The 18632-nt window shown below is 33.1% G+C and overlaps 1 protein-coding gene across 3 annotated transcripts in view; it reads right to left on the bottom strand.

Moving 5' to 3' along the window:
- LOC118187997 (uncharacterized) overlaps window positions 1-17942 on the bottom strand; it is a 192460-nt gene extending 174518 nt beyond the window's left edge. For 2 of the 3 annotated variants that reach the window (XM_035358318.2, XM_035358322.2), the window contains exon 1: window positions 17838-17942. The gene's annotated coding sequence lies outside the window, so the exon portion shown is untranslated. Of the gene's footprint in view, window positions 1-16284; window positions 16312-17837 lie in introns of those variants that run through there. The other variant, XM_085809039.1, reaches the window with a different exon arrangement.
- Between the last annotated feature and the right edge of the window lie 690 nt (window positions 17943-18632).

Genomic DNA, 18632 nt, shown 5'->3' with positions numbered 1-18632 from the left:
TAATTAGTTCCCTCACCATCAATAAATATTAAAGTAGTACTGATAAATGAGTTAAAAACAAAAAGAACAGTTTTTTAAAACAATTTTTTCTCAAAAGAGTGACAGTAAATATTAGCAAAAGTAGAACTGATAGGGACTTTGCTAGAAACAATCATTCTATTTGGTGATAAAAATAACTTTAGGAAATAAGATTTAAGTACATAATTTTTAGTAAGAAAAACTAATTTTTCTGTAGGAAAAACGTAAGTCTTCAAGTCTGATACCAGAGTATTCTACTCATTTTTTAAATATATCGATAGTACGTAGCGATTTATCATCAAAAGGGACTGAATGAATTGCGAAGAGAAATATTTTAAAGTTTACTTAAAATAAGTGTTTTGCTGGGAATACATTAATTACTATTTACCTATCAAAAGCCTAATTATAAGTAATAAAGTAATACAGAAATTCTAGAAACTAAGCATTTTAGTAAGGATAGAAAGCTCCTAAATTCCAATAGCAGGACAAAACAAAATGTTATTTTTTAAAATTTTAACAAAAAATTATTATGACGAAGATAAGCAGGGCATAAAATAATCAATTTATAGAACTGAAGGAATAGAAACTGAATCCCTCAATAATTTAATCTGAATTGCATAATTTAATTAGATTCATCTGCAAAGTAAAGATGCAAAATTCTGATCATTCTAAATACATATTTATAGTGAAGACTTGAAGTATAAGCCTTAGCAGCATAATAAATGTAGCTTTAATCAAGATTTCATGCTTATGGAGAAACGTATGCGTCAGCTAACAGCTTCTTTAGAAAAGTCCAGTACTGAATGTTTTAGCGCAGAAAGGTTAAGACAGTTGGTGTAAGTACAACATCCATACATAGCATGCATAAATATGTGTCAATTATATAAAACACAGATTATTCTGTAGTAAAATAATAATCCTCTCTGTGTTTTTTCAATAATTTGTTGTTAATTTAAACAGAATAGTATTGGTTTAGTATGGACGACACAAGGGTATTTGTTAAATTTACTTAAGTTCACGCCGGGAAATAATGTTATGAATCTTACTTCACGGCACCAATGTTATATAGAAGAAAGTTTCGCCACCAAGATTAAATAGTTTAAAGTTTACTTATACCAGTTATATCTGAAATTCCTATATTTTTAAATGTTAAATATGAAACTACTTGCCGTTAAAGGAAGTGATCGTATAATGAAACGTGTACAGCATTTTTGCGTTGTGAAAAAAATGCATTCCGGGACCGCGCCGTGAGAGGATCGAAAACATAAAACATATACAAGATATAAAGGAAAATTTCATATTAAATATATAAAGAAAACATACTGTAAGAGGTTCCAGATTAAATATCAGTTTATTCAATTACAACACAATAAGAAAAATCTTAACCTCATCTGAGAGTCTGTTCATTTAAATTCATAAAAAAACTTAAGGTTTGTCTGGTGATTTAAAAGAAAGGAAAGGGAAACAATTTAAGGCCTGAGAGTTAAATTTTAGATTTGACGTTGTTTTTTTTCTGCTAAGGACGTTTTTGAAAAGCTTGCCTAAAGTTCAAACACACCAAAAAAAATAAAACTTATCTTGAAGGGACATCTTGAAGCGGAGGACTCTTATCTTATCCCGCGTAGATGTCGGCCGGGCTCATCTTGACACTGGTTCTAAAAATGTAGACCCACTTCACTACTGTAGAACAGAAACAGGAGCACTGCTGCCCAGGACGGCTATCCGCTTGGTCCTGAAAGTCCTGTGTCAACACGCAGGTAACTCGTTCAAATTTCGCCGGTCAGAAACGTTGTTGCTAGGAAATTACGGCTCGCCTGTTCTTACTCATCCCAAGAGCAAGCTTCACGGGTAACGTCCCAAGTAAGTTCCAGAGTAACATCCACAAGTCCAGCCAACCAGTAAGTGCGCGAGTCCAAAAGTAAGAGTGTCCAGAGTAAGTGTGTAAGAGAGTCTCGCCTCTTAACCAAAACGCGGCCGGGGAGCATATTTGCCGCTCCCCGCCGGAAAACACCTCTCGGAGTCACTTACATTTTGTCCAGCAAGCCCAAAAATCAGCGAGTCAGTCCGAGAGTCAGCCAAAAATAAGTGTGTCTCCAACTCGAATTTCCTTCGTCTCCTTCCCAAAACGGGCTCCCACTATGGCTTCACTTATCGCCCCCTTAATTATGGCAAAATCTTCGTTTTCAACTCCAGAATGCGGAAATAAGGGTGATCGCGCATGCGCGCCCTTCTTCACTTAGCCAACAACCGGACCCTCAATCGCCAAAAACCTGAATGACTTACATTGAAAGACAAGTAGCAACCTTTGACCTTTCCGTCACGTACTTTCCTCTCTTAAGGTCAACTAACAATGAAAATTCTTTCTCGAACATTCTAAAGCGCGCGAAATCATGACTTGGCGAAAATTGCCTCCCTTTCCCTGCTTCTTTCACAATGAATAAAAGTTTGTACAAGATTTACAAATAGAGGAAAATAAATAATACTCTTTTAAACTAAATAATATTCCCAGAAGCATCTGTCTTTCCCCAAAAATTAAAGCCCTAAATTAAATAATTCAGAATCAAAATAAAATTTAAATTTCCATAAATCATAAAATCATTCACCTAAATTTTTTTTATAACGCTATCAGATAATTTCTCTACATAACATGTTTAGATGATGGCACTTTGCAGACTTTCAGATAATTATGAACATGCTGTAAGGATTATGTTAATTTTATTAACAGTTAAATTTTGAGTTAAAGCTTCTTTCCTATCGCTTCTTAATTTCAACTTACCACTTCCGGCCAGAACGTAGTTTTAGGATCACGTTTGAATGCTAATGAGGAAGAGCGGTATATAACCGCGAAGTTCTACTGTCTTTCCCTTAAGTAAAAATCCCTTAAGTCCACGAGAAAAAAAATTCAACCTAGTCAAAGAAATCAATCAAAGCTGGACTGAAGCACGTTACTAGAACACTAAATAAAATATCAAAAATCAAAAAGTGTTCAAAACAAACCCCCCAATTTTAGGCAAAAACTGAGATCTATTCTGCATCAGACTTCCAAAACGTTGTATAGTAACCTAAGTAGCAGCTTTCAACAACACCTCCACCCCAAACAAAAGAAACAAAGTAACTCTTTACCGCGTCCATGTAAGCTGAGAAAAGCGCTGTATTATGAATGACAGACCCAAACTTTACGTATCAAGCAAACCCCCAGACACGTTGAAAGAGAACATAAGATCTCCTATCTCGGAAAGAAAAGTGCGCTGACTGAAACGTTACAATCCTGAACCAACACAATGAAAAAGATACAACAATAGTTTTCTCAGATAACAAGTTCCTGTTTCTCCCGGTGTAAGAGGTCAAGTGCCACCATGAAGTGCAAGTATTTACAAGAAAACGAGTTTTCAAGACATTACAACTTCACGCAAGACCTAACTGCAAGCAACAAATGCAAAGTTCTCAAAAGTGCTAAACTAAAAAAAATACTCATAACTCGTAACTCAAAATCCCTAAAAATCACACAAATGAAATCCATAACTCAAATTCTACTATTTTCCTATGACCACAGAAATCTCAATTCTTCCACAGAAACCAAACATCAGAGAACTTACATTTTACGGACCTTGGCAGAAACCACCAAAACAAAACAAAAACCTGATACAACTATCTTGATACTACCAATTCAAATACAAAGCTTAAGCCAAAACAAGAATTAACCCCAAATTCAGCAACAAGTCCAACCAAGAAAGAAAATTCAATAACTCAGATCAAATCTATTACGATTCACTAGCAAATTCAAGACAAACTACTTGTAATCAACAGAAAATTCCCACACATGAGTACAGAGCATAAGTAACTAATCTTCTCAAACTTATTTCAAACATTTTCACAAAACAAATTCCCGTTGTCACAAAATTCTCATTAAAATTCACTTTCTACAATTCACAAGACTAACTCTATTTCTACTGTTTAAACAATTCTCACATGACAACTCTTCACAAACTTAAACTCAGAAGATAACTAATCTCAATTACTCTGACTCATTAACTAATTAGAACTTCACTCAAGCTGAAGAATTCAATCCAAAAAAAAATTAAATATGCAAACATCACTATTGCTGATCTCAGGCAAAAATTCAAATCTAACCCATGTTAACCTTAAAACAGAATTTGGCAATTGAAAAACAATCTACAATTTTTACTCATTCATTTGTATCATTATGCCTTCAGAACTTATAAAATTCATTGCTCAATACTAAATTAAATTTTCTAACACATTACACAATATACTGGAATCATATCAAAACAATGTAATCAAAAAAATAATAAGATACTTGGTAAACTAGATAATCATGAAAACATTACATACATTTCACAAAATATTATTCAATTAATTCAAAAAAATCAAAATTTCTCTAACGTTACCCCTCACAATTACACATTTCACAAGATTCTAGGTTAAATAAGTAGCAAAAACACAAAAAAAATTTCTAGCTACGCATAGCTATGGCTTGTCTCATTCAGTAAAATAATTAGAGTCTTTAATCTCTTTCTCTTAGAAGTGCTCAAAAAATGAGTCCAGTTTTTAAAGACAAGCACTCGAAACTTGTTACAAGGATATACAAATAGCATAGGATTGTGAAATAATTCATTTTCCATCTTGTATCAGAAATCAGAAATCAAAAGTATACATCCAGAAAACACTCAAGGATTTTCAACAGTAAAAATGTACAGTACCTATTCTGCTACATTAAAATATATTTTTTTTTAATTTTAAAGTTCAATTCTGTTTGCCTAACGTTAAAGTCCAAAATTCCTGAAATTCACACACATTTTCAAACTTTATCACTCTCGTATTAACAAATAAGCAAACCCAAATCAAAAACTCTAAATTAATCCTAGCACATAAAATTTAACTCCTTCCTTAAAAAGTAAATTACACAAAATAGGTAAATTCAAAATCCAAATTCAATTCTCGATCCGATCCCCCACTAAGCAGAGGTCACGGCACCAATGTTATATTTTGCCGTGAGAGGATTTAAAGTTCAAACAAAAAAAAATATAAACTTATCTTGAAGGGACATCTTGAAGCGGAGGACTCTTATCTTATCCCGCGTAGATGTCGGCCGGGCTCATCTTGACACTGGTTCTAAAAATGTAGACCCACTTCACTACTGTAGAACAGAAACAGGAGCACTGCTGCCCAGGACGGCTATCCGCTTGGTCCTGAAAGTCCTATGTCAACACGCAGTTAACTCGTTCAAATTTCGCCGGTCAGAAACGTTGTTGCTAGGAAATTACGGCTCGCCTGTTCTTACTCATCCCAAGAGCAAGCTTCACGGGTAACGTCCCAAGTAAGTTCCAGAATAACATCCACAAGTCCAGCCAACCAGTAAGAGCGCGAGTCCAAAAGTAAGAGTGTCCAGAGTAAGTGTGTAAGAGAGTCTCGCCTCTTAACCAAAACGCGGCCGGGGAGCATATTTGCCGCTCCCCGCCGGAAAACACCTCTCGGAGTCACTTACATTTTGTCCAGCAAGCCCAAAAATCAGCGAGTCAGTCCGAGAGTCAGCCAAAAATAAGTGTGTCTCCAACTCGAATTTCCTTCGTCTCCTTCCCAAAACGGGCTCCCACTATGGCTTCACTTATCGCCCCCTTAATTATGGCAAAATCTTCGTTTTCAACTCCAGAATGCGGAAATAAGGGTGATCGCGCATGCGCGCCCTTCTTCACTTAGCCAACAACCGGACCCTCAATCGCCAAAAACCTGAATGACTTACATTGAAAGACAAGTAGCAACCTTTGACCTTTCCGTCACGTACTTTCCTCTCTTAAGGTCAACTAACAATGAAAATTCTTTCTCGAACATTCTAAAGCGCGCGAAATCATGACTTGGCGAAAATTGCCTCCCTTTCCCTGCTTCTTTCACAATGAATAAAAGTTTGTACAAGATTTACAAATAGAGGAAAATAAATAATACTCTTTTAAACTAAATAATATTCCCAGAAGCATCTGTCTTTCCCCAAAAATTAAAGCCTTAAATTAAATAATTCAGAATCAAAATAAAATTTAAATTTCCATAAATCATAAAATCATTCACCTAAATTTTTTTTATAACGCTATCAGATAATTTCTCTACATAACATATTTAGATGATGGCACTTTGCAGACTTTCAGATAATTATGAACATGCTGTAAGGATTATGTTAATTTTATTAACAGTTAAATTTTGAGTTAAAGCTTCTTTCCTATCGCTTCTTAATTTCAACTTACCACTTCCGGCCAGAACGTAGTTTTAGGATCACGTTTGAATGCTAATGAGGAAGAGCGGTATATAACCGCGAAGTTCTACTGTCTTTGGGAGAGAGAACCAGAGATTCTGGTGAGCACGCGTCCGCCTTTTTAAGCTACTCTCTCTTAAGCTATTATTACGCTTGGCCGTACTTTAGGCCCTTGATAGCTTCGCAGTCAATTAGCATTACGGGGCCAACTCTGTTAGAATTTTTGATAGCTTCGGCTATATCTTTTAGTTAAGATTAGTTAAGTTTTAATTCTTAGTTTCATAAGTTGAAGCCCGAGTGTCGGCTTTATTGTACAACTCCAAGACGGAGTTTTGTTAAACTTTAGTTGGAATAATAAAAGGTTATTTCATCCTTCTCACTTTTTGTTTTCTACCTCACGAACTCAAGCGATTATTCGCTTACTAGTTCTTAAGATTCTTCACATTCAACTGTAACTTGAAAGTACACAGTGGAGAATCCTACAATGCTCCTAATTCAGAAGACGTACTGTAAAAGTGGTATATATAAACATAATAAAATTGTAGGATTTTATTGCATCTAAAAATTTGGTTGAAAGTTCTGCAGATCCTACTAGCGAGTTATTGCTTCGTATGAAACAAATCACGGAGTCCAAAGAACGTTAAATTAGTTATTTTTAAATTAACAGAACAGCACAGTTGCTTGACAAATGAACTTCCTCTACTTCTGGGGATTAAAATTAACATAATAGAAAGTTAAGTTTCAAATATGGAAATGTAGTCTGAGACTACACATAAAATAGGCTACTCAAGCTGGTTCAGATACTTAACAGCGTGTGTTTTAAAACATCGGCTAGAAAGTTACTAAAGCCGGAATAGAGCTTAGGCAGAGCTGGCGATAGTATGTAACAGCAAGACGCGGTTGCCAAAAGGTTTCGCCTAACATTCAAAACCCTCAGCCAAAATACACAAAACAGCTAATTTGCATTTTAGTGAGGACTACAGAAAGGAGAAGTTGCTGTAAAGGCTTAAATCATAAAAATTAGTTAGTTAACTAAAAATACCTTACAAATTATTGAGAAAACCGCTCTCTTAGTTTGCTGCTTATAAATAAAATTCACTAAACTCAGTAGAAACGATTTTTTATCTTGGAAGCAAAGTTAATGATAGATTATTAATAATTTATTGAAATTTTAGCTGGCATAACTGTGTAGGAGTTTTTTGTCCCGTGTACTGTCTGCGCGTTTTGAGGGAGAATAAATGAAAGTAAAATTGAAAGAACCGAAACACAGTAAGTAATTATTAGTAGAAATGGAAAAGAAATTCCATACACTCCGTTATAACACGCAATAGAAAGGGAATTAAACATTAATGAGAAAAATGTCAAAGAACTTTAAAAATCAAATTTTAATGTGTAATGCGTTAAACGCAGCCGTTAAACCGATTGTAAATACATTAATGCTTTTCAGCCATAAAGCGTGCTTCTATTGATTATCAGGTTTAAAAGTAAAATCTGCTTTTTGTAAGAGTAGTTACTATTTTTAACTAAACCAAAATCAAACAAACAAATGGTCAACGAAAAGGAAATTACTACTGGGATTTCGAAAATAAATTCAATCTGTAGTAAGCCAGAAAACTGAAACTGTAACAACTCTCTCAAAATAATAAACTCTTTCAGTACTGCAATAATCCTCTCATGGAAAATAAATCTACCAAAACTGAACCCAGGGAGTCACAGATGACTAATAGCATATTTCAACAAAAATAGTCATTTTTTAATTATAAAAATTTAACGAAAGATCTACGTAAGTATATTAAATAGTATATGATTTGCTTTGCTTTTACATACTCTGCAATAACTTTTCACTTAAACAAATGGCATTTTTTTTGGCTTATTAGGCATAACATAATTTCTGAGGATCTGTATATTTTCGAGGGCTGAAATAAGAGGATATTTGAAAAATCATACTTCAATCTATTTACTTCATGTTGACTGAAAGAGTTTCGAAGAAATATCAGGATAAAATTATATTTCTGCCCATTCAAATAATTTACAGAGGAAGATTTTATAACTGCGTTCTATTACTTGTGTGTCTGTTACCTGTTTTCTTTTTTATCCAATATAATGTTATATTTTTAATATCAATGTGAGCCGATTATTCTTTGCAAACATGTTGCATCTGACATTAAAATTTACATGGCAAAGTCCTATTATAAACTTAGGCCCTCTAATCACGCGAGCAAACATGACTAGCAAAATGATAAAGCCAATTTAGATAATCTATTAACTGGGTGAAATTGGTTTGGAGAAGTTTAGTGATCGATGCCTATGGCTTTCTTCTAACTTCAAGAACTCTGCTCTAATATCACGGGTGATTAAAGTTCGGGACTGTAGGAGCCTCATGTTAAGATTCAGAAAACTTCGACCGCCGCAATTAGATTTCCTTACTTAAATCGTTTTTAAAAAATTGAAACAGATTTTCATGAAAAGAAATTTTTTAAGTAAATTACTGAGAATTTTGCACTTTTGTCCAATTAATATGGTTGCATATAAATATAAATAAAATATTTTCTTTCTCTCGCTGTACATTCTGGAAACAATTTTCTACCATATAAAGATTTGAAACTATCGTAACAACTGGACATCTCAGGTAGAAAGCCAAGTTCTTGTTTCCTTTTTGCTTTCCCTGTTTATGATTGTTGAATGATTTTAGTAGAAGTATACTAAAATCAGAAGACGGAAGTGCAATGGTCTTTGCGAGTACAACAACAGAATTTCATTTGAGTGAAGAATAAAATAATAACTTTAAAACAGGTCCAGTGACTTTTCTGTAACTCATACACATTCTTCTGGAGAGAGTAAAATGCGTGAAACCGGATAGTGCTATTACGAAAAGCTTTGCTTGAATCTGCTAAGGCAGATGAGGGCTATATGCCAAAGGTGAAAGATACCTTCTAATAAAGACTTTCTATGTGAAACTAGCTCATATATACGCTCCTCGAAATAGAAATATTGCTTTGAAGTAAACTGTACGAAATATTGTTTTGAAGTAAACTGTAAGAAATATTGTTTTGAAGTAAACTGTAAGAAATATTGTTTTGAAGTAAACTGTAAGCGTTTTAAGGATTTTGTACAATGATAATAATTTTTCCCGTACAATTAACAAGACGGCAGACATACTAAAACATTCTAGCCCTATATAATTGATGCAAACTGGATTGTTAGTTACATTTTTTATAAGGATGAAACATTCAAATTCTCAGATCTCGCAAATCTTCATATACGTATATTTGAATTTGAAAAATTCGTATCTGACGAAAAGACCAATTGTCTTAACTGAAAAATTCTGAAAATACCAGTTTTATTTATACACTAAAAATGAATTCTTGAGATATTAAGGACATTTTTATTAAATATTACCTATGATGGCCCTGAGTTTCACACTGTTTCAGTATGACACCCCGAAAATCAAAATTCAGAATTCTCATGCAAGTAATCAGTGCACTGAGCTTTCTCAAAAAATCTCGAAATCAAACTTTCGTATCATCTCTATAATTCTGAACGTAGACAACTTACAACAAATAGCTCCTGGATGTTTCTAAGAGCTTATGAGCTTGGTATAGAGAAACGTCGACACGAATCTTATTCCTGTTGTCTACCTGTTACGCTCTTCATCTATGGTTGCTGAATTTTGAACTGTTAAATGAAATTTAAGCTGCTGCTGAAATATGTTTATCAAATTATATTGAGAAATTGAACCTCAAGATTCAAGACTCTAAATAAATTACAAAATTTTATTCATTATATCGCATTTACATTTTATTCGCATAAACATATAACTGTATTTTTAAAAGTACATTCTCATATTATATAAATTCTTATAAACTTTACTTTATTTAATAGCATTTAGTATTTAATAAAAGCTTTTTTTTTTTTTTTTTTTTTTTTTTTTTTTTTTTTTTTGCTTCTTATTTTTATTTGAAATATTGGGAAATCTGATATCCATTTGTAGAGCCATTAGGTTAATTGGAAGCAGAAAAGATGAAAAATATGCAACCGCCTTCGCCGGGAATCGAACCACAGACCTCTGGAATACCGGCCCAGCGTGCAGAAACACTACACCACGAAGGCACGGTAGGGAAGTGGGAGAAATACTTTATATACTCCCCTTTTTAAAGGGCGACTAGGGTTTTAGCGGACCTAGTCGAAAAACCCTGGGTGCGGAGAATCATCATCCACAACCCTTTTAGTTCGGGCGCCGCTTGTAGAGTCATTAGGTTAATTGGAAGCAGAAAAGATGAAAAATATGCAACCGCCTTCACCGGGAATCGAACCACGGACCTCTGGAATACCGGCCCAGCGTGCAGAACCACTACACCACGAAGGCACGCTAGGGAAGTGGGAGGAATACCTTATACATTTATTTTGCGTAATTTGCAAAATTCCAAATTTTCAGGATTCGGATTGAAATTTGAAGAAGTTCAGGATTCGACTCGCTTTTAGCTTGTTTCAATCTATATTAAAAATTATATATAATAGTAACATTTCTTTGCAAAATTTGAAATGCATCACCGCAATGCCAATGAATGTAGCTTCATAAAAGATATTGCACAAAGCAGCAACATTGACATATGAGAGATGCAATCGAGTAAAATCCCCCTCCTCCAGCATCGACTTCATCATGAAAACTCCAATTAGAACAATAAAAAGGAAGCTTCTTAAACTAAGCCTAAGCCTATTTGAAAGGCAAAATAGATAGGATAATCAGCTATGCAAAGGAAGATTCACACTAATATTCCTGTCAAAACGTTTTACAAATGACGGGCATTTTCCGATATATTATGAAAGATTTAATATAATATTGCATATTTTTTGTTGCAGATCTGATACCGATTTTTCTGAAATCCACTCAGTTTCAATGCGCATGGAAGACCTTGTAGAGGCATCAGGTACTTTTTGGAAGTAGGATAAATGGAAAATGAGCAACGCCTTCGCCGGGAATCGAATCCCGGACTTCTGGAATATGAGCCCAGCGTGCAGACCACTACACCACGAAGGTGTCAGAAATATCTTATATACTCCCTCTTTTAAATGGCGATTGCGGTTTTTAGGGAAACCAATCGCCAAATCTTGGGTGTGGAGACCCACATCCACCACCCTTTTTAGTTCGGGCCCCACTGTAGAGACATTAGGTATTTTGGAAGCAGGTGTGATGAAAAATAAGCAACGCCTTCACCAGGAATCGAACCACAGACCTCTGGAATACGCGCCCAGAATGCAGACCACCACACCACGAGGGCACGCTGTGTGTCATTGCACGATTTCTGTTTCCAACTGCAAATGTAATTTAAGAATGAAATGACTGTTTGTTGCAAGTGAGTCACACTTAAGTCACACAAAGAGCCTCAGGCGGCTCGCGAGCCGCAGCTTGGCCACACCTATTTTATATCTTAACTAATCTGCACCCTGTTGGAAGTCAACGAAAGTAGAAATGACAGTAAAGATTAAAAATAAAGAAAAAATTTCAAAGCCTTCAGATTTTATATTACGCCCAAAGGGGCGTTTTTTAACGTTTTGCGCGTTGCATTTATTTATTAAATATTATATTCTTCGCACTTAAACCATAAAATTCAATTCAACAGCAATATTACAAAATATTTAAATGATCATATCTTTAAAATCTCCGATACACAGTCTGGCGCGCAGAGGATAATTTTTTTTTTTTTTTTTTTTTTTTTTCTCGTACAATGTTGTCATTTCTCGCTTTGAAATCGTTGAGTTTCTTAATCAAAAACTCATAAATGCTTTACAAAACATAAAATAGACAACAAAACAAATTCCAAATTTGTGCTTTCAGATGCCCATATTCGGGTGGAGATGTACGTTTATCAAAATTTGATGGTTTTAGGAACCTTGTTTTATCACATTGCGAGAAACATGCATATATTTATGCAGATTCTTCATTATTTAATTTCTTTAAATATAATACAGGGCTCTAATATTTGGTGGTAACTATTTAAAAAGTGTTTCGCCGTTTATAGTGAATCAACAAAAAACGCCAAAACGAAATTAATAGCCCTTCTGGTAAAATTGCACCTATAGGCTAATAAAATAACGGATTACTAAACATAAAACTTTACAAGCTGAAGTAAAGAAAATGGCAGATTTTTTTTCCCATGACAGTATTTTGCATTTCTTTAAGATACATTGAGGAAGATCAAGAAATTAACTTTTGTGGGTTATTCCTTGAAGCCGAGACCTCTCATAGAAGCAAAATTAAGTGTGCAAGAAGTTTTAAGACAGTTCGGTCTTCCAAATCTAATAGAAAAGTAGGAAAAGGTGGCTAATCTGAACTGAAAAGCTTGTAAGACTGTGTAATATAAATGGTGCTCGTAAATGTATTTTATAAATAATAATTAAATAATTAAGACACAATAACACGCCGAATAAATACTAATCCAGAAGTCAAACAACAAAAATCAGCGTTATATTTACAAAATTTTCACAGTGAAAATTTTGCAAATATAACGCTGATTTTTGTTGTTTGACTTCTGGATTAATAATTAAATTCTTAACGTTTCCAACCATGGTGAAACTATTTATTATTCTTTGATTTTCTTTACGCGTTTTCTCAATTTTAGGCCCGACTCGAGAATGAATTAAAGTTATTCCCACAGGAATCTAAGATAAATGATGTCCTGAATAATGAAGAATTCGCAAAACAAACACAACACTCCAACACACTGCTTTCCTCGTGTAAAGCATCGCTGTATCTTATCTATCTCAAATTTTATAAGTAGGCATCTAAAACATTTGTTTGATAATGCGTTATCAGATCAGCACTTTTATGAATATATTTTTAAAAAATTAAGGGTTAAGACAGATAAAGTAGACTGACGTATAATTTCCAATATTTTGCTCAGCAAGAGAAATACTTATTTGTATATAAGGGCTAATAAGAAAGTCAAACTTCGGCTGCTGTGGCATAGAAGTACAATGCCGTTCTGGGCATAGAAAGGCTGAGTTTGAGTTCCAGTTCTAATTTGATGTTTTATAAATTAATTAAACGTATTTCTAGAAACTTGCAATATTTTATTTATATTTCTCACATCGCTTTACTTATATTCCGTAAAGGAACTCAACATCAGTTTTAAAAGAAGAAAAAAAGTATTTATAACTGTATTAAGAATGTACTTCTTAAACACATCTCTGAAATAATCCTTAATTCTTACATTTAAAGCTGCTGCAATACTATAAAGACATAAAAAGAAAACCCGAAAGGACTGAAAAAAAAATATGCCTAAATTTAATGAAAAAATATTAAATTTCAACAGCAATATAATAAATTGTATATATAATAAACTGTTTTCCAATTTAAACCAAGGTACATATTCCAATAATTAACCCTTTATCATGTACGCGACTTAAGTGATTACTCATAAACCATACGTCCAAACCCGTCCTCGTACGTCCAAACCCGAACATTACGCAAATGCAGAATAAACACGCGACAGGTAAAGTGCGTATTATTATCAGTATTCTGCAAGCTATTATAACATGATGCGAAATGGCACGGCGCTAGAGCTGTGAACTGAAGATAACTAGATGCTCTTGCCAGTTATTGTTCAGCTAAAATGGATAGGTTTCTGCTGATTGCAATAAAAGGTATAGAAGTGAATTTACGAGAACTAGGTATGCTTTTGGAAGCAAGATGTTAAAGTGAATGTGACGGTTGATTTTGATCCTGGCAAAAGACGCGCTTTATTCAATTGTATGGCATATGTTAAAATCTTTTATCGTAAAGATAATGTAAGATGCGTCAAATTATGTGCATGTTTCCTAAATAAATATTATCTTTCAAACATTAGTATCACTTTTACATGCATATGGGAGGTCTATATTCAACAATAAAACTAACAGTTTTCTTTTCCAGTCACTCTCGTAGTTTAAGTACAAAAACATTATCATATTTTACAGAAGCTGTCAAAACATTTTAATCTTCTTAGCCATAAAAATGGTTTTATCGAGAAATATATCATGATTTACTATATTTATCAGTTTACTAATTTTATTTATTAGTTTACTAGTTCACTAGTTTTAATGAATTACTGTTACTGCCTGTAGTGAATTATTGTTACTGCCTGTATAGTGGAGTTTTTGTACCTTTACAAAGATATGCACTATTAAATATTGTCAAAAACAGTTTCTTTGAAAAGATATTGAATAAAATTTTATATTAAATTGTAGAGTCATTAAGATTATTTGGAGGCAGACGAGATGAAAAATTAGCAATCGCCTTCACCGGGAATCGAACCACGGACCTCTGGAATACCGGCCCAGCGTGCTACCGTTACACCACGAAGGCACGCTAGGGAAGTAGGAGAAATACCTTAAATACTCCTCTTTTAAAAGGGCGACTAGGGTTTTAGGGGACCTAGTCGCCAAATCCTGGGTGCGCAGAATCATCATCCACAACCCTTTTAGCTCGGACGCCACTTGTAGACTCATTAGGTAAATTAGAAAAGCCTGAGAGATGAAAAATATGCAACTGCCTTCGCCGAGAATCGAACCACGGACCTCTGGAGTACCGGCCCAGCGTGCTACCGTTACACCACGAAGGCACGCTAATGAAGTGGGAGAAATACCTTATAAAATCACTTAATTAAATTTTTACCATTAAATATTTTTAGTTTTTCATATTATTGCTCATTTTCTTCAGATAAGGAGAATGGTAGCGAGGTTTATTGCAAAATTATGCATTAATATTTCCATTAGAAGTTCAATCGCTGTGTTTTATATTTCCCTAACAATGCTATGGCAATTTGCGTCTGAAATAAAGTTAACAGCTATACTATACAACGAAGTGAATAGAGGAAATAACAGTTGTTTCACTTACTGGAAGAGAAATACTTCAATGTAGATTTTAAATTAGGCAAAAAAGCGCTCATAGATTAGAGTAGATTTTGAACAAACCTCCATCGATTTCAAGGGCGATTAGGCATAACCCCTTTTCTTCAGGAGCGAACATATTTTTCCCCCTTGAAGAAGAGTGACAGGCGACTGGTTACCTTCCAAACTGTTCAAAATTTAAAATGTTTGAGCTTGCAATTCTTTCATAATTTTATGTTAGTTTGCTAGTTTTAGTGAATTTATGGTATGCCTTGTGAAACAAAATCTTTTGATAAAATTTTCAGGTTGTTCTCAAATATTTGTAAATCTAAAAGTCTTGCATAAATATGAAAAAAAGAAATTGAAATTTATTTAAAGCTTTTCTAAATCTATCTTAAATGAACAGACTATAGAAAAACATTTTACAGCGTATTAGAATTGAAGTTGTTTAAAAGACGCACTGAAACAAATTTGCAGCTTTAAAACATTTAGACATTTAAAATCAAAAATATTATGAAACATTAGTAATTGTTAACTCAGAAAACATTTTACAGGATATTTTCAGAATAAAACGGAAGACGTGAAATGTAGCCGGAAATTAAATAGCTTAACTCCATAAACTTGGCAAAGTAAACATTTTTCGTATTTTAACTTCGATTCCTTCAAGAAACGTTACCTAAATTCGTATATTCTGTGCATTCAAAAATTTTTTAAATTATTATGGAATATATTTTCAAGTGGTTGAAGGCATTTGCAACAAAATTTCCTGTGAATTTTATATACGTTATTCAAATGTCAGATCTAACAATGTTGGAATCAATGCTCTAATTTGCTACTGACGCAGCCGTCAAATTTTGCATTATTACTCAATATGAAGAAGAATTCTTTTTCCAGTTGTCAAAATAAGTAACAAAATGGATTACAATTTACAAGTCAAGGATTACAATATCAATTATTTCAGTGACATATTGCTTTCAAAGCAATAAGCAATACCCAGTCAGTTACTTTTAATTATTTCTTCATGAAGTAACACATAAATTGTAATTCGGATATCAAATGAATAAAAAAAAAGCATTTTTATCATGAAATTTACAGGCATAATTCTATTTGACAGCATAAATGAAAACGTTTCTTACTGTTTAGTTTTCATTATGAGTCTGATGCAGTTACAAATTCCATCAGACTTCTATAAAGAAACAAAAAAGAGCTTGTAATGTTTAAAAATAAAATCAGCATGTTTGTATAATCAATGCTTTTCTTTCTTCTTTTTTTCTATAAATCGCAGTTGGGAATGACTTTAGTTGTGTATCATACATAGGATAGCATTCCTTTTAAAAAAATCAGTTTTGTGCTTTTTTGTGTTCCTTTCTAAATCTTCTGTTGTATCATTGTTGTTGTCGGCAAGCAAAACCTTTTACATTGTTCAAGTTTCTTGCAAAGCAAAGAAGCCACCCATTCAGACATTCCGCTACGTTAGACTTCCGACACTCATTTTATCCAAATCATTCTCCGTTCCTCTATAAAATTTTCAATTTTTTTAATTCGATTCAGATTCCGAGGACCTACTGGTCTTTCGATTACGACGTATTTATTTATTCATAGAACGAACTTAAATTATCCTTGCTATTTTATTCATCTCTAAAAAATCTGCTTCCTTTCAGTATTTTCTTTTCATCAGAATGAAAACCAGTTCGACCAGTAAAATTTCTTGAGTATACGACAAACATTCTACTGTAAAGTAAGAGAAATAAAAAATAGTTCCCGATTTCTCCTATAATATTAGCTTTTATGTGGTTAAGGATATTGCGATATTTTTGTCTGATATGAAAAACCTATAATTACTTTTTATTAATTATAAGTACATTTTTAAGCATTTTTCCGCTAAATATAGGAAAACAAATTCAGTTCTCTAAGTAGACACCAAAGAAAAATGATTGAAATCTAATATATCTTGTAAAATGTTTTAGTACATGCACTAAAAATAGAAAACAATAAAACTTATGGCTGATCAAAACTGCCCCCCGTAATGTGTAGACAGTTTCTATAATATCAATATATTGCTTAATATAAGTATAATATTACTAAAGTTGAATTTTTCCTTTTCTAAAAAATAAAAAATGCAGTATATCTCGGATTGCTTATACCACTGCATTTTCTACATTCCAGTGCTCATTAAGGAAATCAAGAGGAACAAAGAAGTTTTTATGAAAAAGGCCTTGCTTTCAACACCTAACTGCAGTTTTTTCTATTATTACAAACTTCATGGCGTCAACAATAGATAAAATTAATAAAGGAAATTAAATCTTAATTAACTTTTAAGAATTTAAACTTATTTAAAATTTATTTGCGAAATATATTTAAGCTCTTCTAATAAAACTTCAATGAAAACATCATTCGGCAATCTAAACTATTTTAAATCTTTCTGATTCGGAGCTAGTGTATTTTCATTAAAAATAAGTGAACTTGTCAGTTTAGTTTTAATAAAAAAGTGAACTTGTCAGTTTACTCAAACAAAAGTTCAATACCAAACATTGACAGAATAGAAAAAAAATTAATTAAAGGTGAATAATAAATCATAAGTATGAAGTATTTTAAATAGTTTAACTGGAAATATTTAAATCTGAAAAGTGCATTACAATAATTCAAAAGAAGCTATTTCACTCAAAATATGCGCTAAAACATAACTTACAGCATGAGTTGCTTTGTTATTTCACGTTACATCAAACATAGTCAAAGTGACTAGAACAGCTGTAAAGAGAAATGTCTCGAACGCCTTGCAGCTCGAATGAGAATGTGGAGCGCTTTAGTTATCGAACGCACGTGGAAATCCTAGAGGGCGTTCTGCGCTCTTACGTGATAGAAGGAATCGTTTCTATTGGCTGCGATCCAAAAAACAAATACTCAGCCAGTAAGGGAAGATTTGACCATTTTTGATTATGCATAAGAAAACAACCTGTTTTGCAGATTTAATTCTAATTTTACTTTTATTTGTTTCGTAATTTCTTCTATCTGAAAGTTAACACAGCAATTAAGGAGTTGCTTCTGAAATTAAAACGATATTTCACAGAAAACGCAGAAGATAACATACTTAATATTAATTTTTCGAACCTTATTTGAGTCTCAAAGCGTGATGTATTTAAATTTAAGATTTACATATTTATGCAATATAAAGGCATATTTTAAATTCACATGACATAAATTTAACATTGGAAAGCAAGAAAATCAAAATACCCTGCAAAAAGACTTATTTCGTGAGTACCGTCATCAAAAATTTTGATATAAGTTAGAAAAGTAATGAAATTATTTAAAGTTTTGACAATCATTTGCTATTCGATTTCAAGTTTGCTGCTATTTCAAGACAAGCTTAGTCTTTGAAATTCGTTATCCAATTCATAAATCAGAACGTGATCTGATACTGAATTATCATTAATACTTAACTCTGAGTTAATAAAAGGGACGGTTTCGCTTTTGTAGATGCGTTTGC

Source organism: Stegodyphus dumicola, chromosome X2, assembly GCF_044657685.1.
Source record: "Stegodyphus dumicola isolate Sdum_Otavi_A_Nest chromosome X2, ASM4465768v1".
Taxonomy (NCBI): domain Eukaryota; kingdom Metazoa; phylum Arthropoda; class Arachnida; order Araneae; family Eresidae; genus Stegodyphus; species Stegodyphus dumicola.
The sequence above is the reverse complement of the archived record's forward strand: the minus strand, read 5'-3'. Positions and strand labels throughout refer to the sequence as shown.